We start from the raw sequence: 5,677 nt of genomic DNA on the forward strand, positions 1-5,677 counted from the left end.
AGAACACAGTATGACCTAAAGAAGTAAAAGTAGCAATTGAAGGGAACAGGCATTTTAACCAACCAACCAATCATAATCTTTAATCAGAGTGACTGTATGTTTCTCCTTGTGTCTACAGGTATTTGTATCTGTGAAATATTTTATTTGATGTTAGAAAGATAAGCTATTATCATTTTTTATGGGGAAGGGGATTTATTTCAGCTTACAATTCCAGCATATAGTCCATGACACTAGGGAAGTCAAGGCAGCAACTTCAAATATCTGGTCACAGCCAGCACATCCAGAGTCAAGAGCAGAGGGAAATGAATGCAGACATGTTCACTGGCTTGCTTGCACTAAGCTCCAGTTCTCCACTCTTACATGGCTCAGGAGCTACTGCCTAGGGAATGGTGACGCCTGACCTCTCTCCTGGCCCTACACTTCTGCATTTCCTAGAAAATGGTACAAACAGTTGGGGAGTAGACATTCCTTTGCACTTTTTCCATGCTGCAGAGAGCTTGTAAGATTCCTACGTGCAGCTGAGTGGAGGAAGGGGTTCGGGCATGTCTGCTCTGCCTAATGCTCTGGTGTTCCTTTGTCACACTGAAACATGCCAGCTTGCTTCTGGGCAAGTTTCAGAGGTTCAGTTCATTATCATCATGGCAAGGAGCATGGCGGCATTCAAGCAGACATGGTGCTGGCTACATCTTGAGCCGAAGGCAACAGGAAGTTGACTCAAGCTATTATCTTTTTAATTCTCACTTTTCTCTTGGCCAGTTTGATTCCAGAGCTATACTCTCCTGTGATGGCTAGTCCTAATTTTTAGGAGAGACTTTTTTTTATAGAAAAATTATTGTAACTCTTGTGATACACAATTTTGTGACAAGCTATTATTTTGTTACCACATTAGGTTCCTGTATGGGAAAATAGTCACATTATAGAAGAAATCAGAAAGTAGTACCACTATAAATTTCTTTTAAACAAAATTATCCTTCCTAGATATCAAATATTAGCTTAAACTGGTGAGAAGTCAAATTTTCCATAGATTTTGTGGACATAGGCAAATCAAATTTCTTTTTTTATAATCAGAAAGGAACTGAAACTACAACAGAGGTCATTGGTAACATTGCCATTTACTGTCACTGACAAAATATGAGTATTGTTTAATTAAAAAAAATTCTGGGGCTAGAGAGATGGCTCAGGGGTTAAGAGCACTGACTATTCTTCCAGAGGACCTGGGTTCAATTCCCAGAACCCAGATGGCAGCTCAAAACTGTCTGTAATTCCAGTTCCAGGGGACCCAACACCCTCACACAGACACACATGCAGGCAAAACACCAATGCACATAAAATTAAAATAAAGATAAATTATTTTTAAAAAAGTGGGGTGGTGGTGGCACACGCCTTTAATCCCAGCACTTGGGAGGCAGAGGCAGGAAGATCTCTGTGAGTTCAAGGCCAGCCTGGTCTACAGTGAGAGTTCCAAGGCAGCCAGAACTATTACACAGAGAAACCCTGTCTCAAAAAACAAGAAACAAAAACCAAACAAACAAACAAAACTCTGGGTAACTGTGAAACTCTAATGACTCAATCAAGAAATATGGACTCTTATGAAAAAAACAAACAAACAAAAACCACACCCACCATTAGTGTTGTTATCATTGGAGATTTTCTGTTAAATCTGAATAAAAAGGTCAACCCAGGGCTGGAGAAGTCTCAGTGTGTTAGGTCTTTTTGAATTTGTTTAATCTAACCTTTTAATATCCACGGTGACACAGTAAACAATTAGTTGGACCCAGTTATTATATTTCTTTTTTCTTAGAAGGAAGTAGGGCTTTCCCTACCTCTACACATTTGTGTTTAAAATAAAGGTATACCCAAAATGGAGTTCCTTTTGGAAACTTTAAAGTAAGTTTTTGACAATTTAAAAACTGTTCATTGTTGGGCGTGGTATCGAACACCTTTAATTCCAGCACTCAGGAGGTAGAGGCAGGCAGATCTCTGTGAGTTCAAGGCCAGCCTGGTCTACAAAGAAAGTTCCGTGACAGTCAAGGCTACCCAGAGAAATCCTGTCTCAAAAAACAACAACAACAAAAAAAAAACACACACACACACAAAACAAAAACTGTTTATTAAGGTCCAAATTACACTGAGTGATGAGAAAATTATTTTATGAAAGCAGTGAGAGATTTGAATTATTTAAACATGAAGACTTCAGTTAAGTAAAACAAGAGATCTTGGTAAGCTGCCACAGAAAAAACATGATTAACCATCATTTGTAGTTTTACTAAAAACAAAAGCACTGTTATTTCTAACAATAGGAAAATATGCCAAGGGAAATGTAATGATCTCATTTTAAAAATATCTGAACATGAAAAGATTTAAGAGATATAAAAAGTGAGTGTTAGTGACGTAGTGGAAGATGACTCTCACCCAGACAAGTCCACGTGGGTATGTTTTCAGAAGCTGGCATAAGTTTGAAATGAGAAATATAAATCCAGGAGTTCATGTATTTCAGTTTTATAGCACAGGGGGTGGTTAGATGTACCCAATAGGATTCTTTCCTCCCAGGCTGAAGGGATTAAAAAAAGATGAAAACATTTTTAATCATGTCTCTGGGTGTCTGCCTGTGGATGTGTACACATGAGTTCAGGTGCTTGTGGAGACCAGAAAAGGGTGTCAGGTCCCCTGATGCCAGAGTTACCAGCAGTTGTTACAGGCTGACATGGATGATGGGAACTGAACTATGGTGTCAACTAAACTGATATTTAATATACATTATTTAATATATATTAATATAATAAATGTACATGATATATTAATATATAGTTTATACATGATATACTATATATATTTGTTTTGCTTTGTTTTTTTCAAGACAGGGTTTCTCTTTGTATCCCTGTCTGTCCTGGAACTCACTCTGTAGACCAGGCTGGCCTTAAGCTTACAGAGATCCACCTTCCTCTTACTCCTGAATGCTGGGATTGAAGGCCTGTGCTACCACTGCCTAGCTGATTTTTAATATTTTTAACTATGGTAAACTAATATATGTGTCCCTTTATAGATAATCTTTAATCTAAGTCTTTTGTAAACCTTCTAATGACATAATTAACCTTCTAGGTTTTTCCCTTTTCTGTTAAAAAATCCTTTATTTTAGAAAAGAAATTTTTTTTTTTTTTTTTGGAGCTGAGGATCAAACCCAGGGCCTTGCACTTGCTAGGCAAGCGCTCTACCACTGAGCTAAATCCTCAACCCAAGAAAATTTACCATAAAAATCCCCATATTAATACCATGAGACAGAGCAACACAGTAAGAAAATTTACTAACTTAATCCAAGTTATGAAATAATCTAACAACCAACCTAGGATAACCTATTCACATATGGTTGAACTGTTTGTTGTAAGACTTAGTCAAATTTTATTGCTGCTTAGGTTTTTTTATTTTTTACTTTTTATATTTTTAATTTTTTAATTCTGTCTGTATGGATGTTTTGTCTGCATGTGTGTATATGCACCACATGCATGCAATGCCCACACAGGCCAGAAGAGGGCACTGGATCCTCTGGGACTGGAATTACAGATGGTTGTGAGCAGCCAAGTGGGTGCTGGGAATTGAACCTGGATCCTCTGGAAGAACAATCAGTGCTCTTAACCACTAAGTCATCTTTTTAGCTCCTGCGTAGATTAAAAAAAAAAGATAAAAGATTCTTTAACCTTTTCTTTTTTTTCTTTTTGATTTGCCAAGAACCTGAGAGTTATAGAACATTAAATTTTAGGAGGGTCTAGCTGAGATAACAGAGGACTTTAAACAATCATTTTATTTTAGTAGAAAAGGCAGGAAAAAAATCATAGCTAAATTTCTTCAAATGTTAACCCTATAATTAGTTTTGGATACAAAATCTTTCTGTTCCTCTGAAAAACTAAGGGAGTTAGAAAATCGTTAATTTTATTCTCCAAACTAGACAGGAGTCTGTCTCTCTGTTGGAAACAGTGGTTGCAGACCAGACCTACAGCATTTGTGTATTTATGTAGTTTTAAAAAAATGGCATATTTGAAAATTTTAAAAAATATCATTTCCTATGACATTCTATCATGTTGTATATGTCAGAAGCTTATTCATATAGCACTGTATTACATATAACACAAGAACATTTTCCGCTAAAACAAAGATATATTTAATTTCTTTAAAGTTACTATTATTGTATATATAATATATGTATGTGAATAGTGTATGAGAATGCCATTGTTCCTGTGTGAAGGTCAGAAGACAACTTCTGGGAGACATTTCTCTCTCTCCTTCCACTGTGGGTTCTGGGATAGAATTCAGCTCTGTCAGATTTGCACAGCAAATCTCAGCTATCTCACCATTCCTAACATAAATATTGAGTTTAATGATTTAATGAATATAGAGAGTCTTAAATCCAATACTGTCTTTTTGTAACCATACTGGTTTTATCTTAATAACTTTATTATATATACACACTACATTAAATATTAAAATATATAATTTTATAACACTTACAATAGAATGCACTAACCCTTAAGAATGAATTAATGTTGAGTAATGCTTTAGTTGGCTTTCTATTGTTGTGATAAACAACATGATCAAAAGAACTTCAAAGGAGCCCGGTGGTGGTGGTGGTGGTGGTGGTGGTGGTGGTGCATGCCTTTAATCCCAGCACTTGGATCTCTGTGAGTTTGAGGCCAGCCTGGACTACAGAGTAAGTTCTAGGAAAGGCTCCAAAGCTACACAATCTCAAAAAACAAAAAACAAACAAACAAACAGAAGAACTTGGAAGCAAAGGATTTATTTCAGTTTGTATTTTTTTTTTTTTTGGTGTGTGTGTGTGTGTGTGTAGTGGGTTTTTTTTTTGTTTTTTGTTTGTTTCCTTTTTTGAGACAAGGTCTCACTCTGTAGCTCTGACTATACTGTAACTCATTATGTTACACCACCACACGGGTTTCAGCTTGTACTTTATAATCCATCACTGAGAGAAGCGTGGCAGAAACTGGAGGCCGGAACGGAAGGAGTATAGTAACATATACTCATATAACATATAGCAGGAGAGGCTGTGAAAGGGTACTGCCTACCCGCTTGTCCCTCATGGCTTGCTCAGTTTGCTTTATTATACAGCCTGCCCAGGGAAGGCACTGCCCCCAGTGAGATGGGCCCTTGCACATCAATCATTAATCAAAAAATGCCCCACAGACTTGTCTACAGGCAATTTATAAAGGCAGTTTCTCAGTAAAGGTTCCCTCTTCCCAGATGACCCTAGCTTGTGTCAAGTAACAAAAAAAAAAAAAAACCAAAAACAACAACAACAAAAAAAACCCCTCAACACCACAAGTGACAAATTTATCATCCAAATAACAAAAATAGCAATCTCAACCCTGAAAAAAATATATGCATGGGGCAAAGCCCAGAAACCATGTAAAAGTGTCTCTACATACAGGCTGTTCTTTCCTTTCTCTTTAAATCTTGTAAATTTATATTTTAAGTTTGCCTAGAAAAGAGCATCTTGGAAATTTCTTGAGCATTTAATAAAGGCATGTTTTAATAATTTAATCAATCTTTAAGTACAAGATGTTAGTTATCTCTCTTGTAAACCTGTAGTAATTTTTTCATAGTTTTTCCAGAATTAACATTTGAAAATGCCAGATCCAAACGATTCTATCAAGAAACTCAAAACTAACATTTC

Source organism: Peromyscus eremicus, chromosome 5 (assembly GCF_949786415.1).
Source record: "Peromyscus eremicus chromosome 5, PerEre_H2_v1, whole genome shotgun sequence".
NCBI lineage: Eukaryota > Metazoa > Chordata > Mammalia > Rodentia > Cricetidae > Peromyscus > Peromyscus eremicus.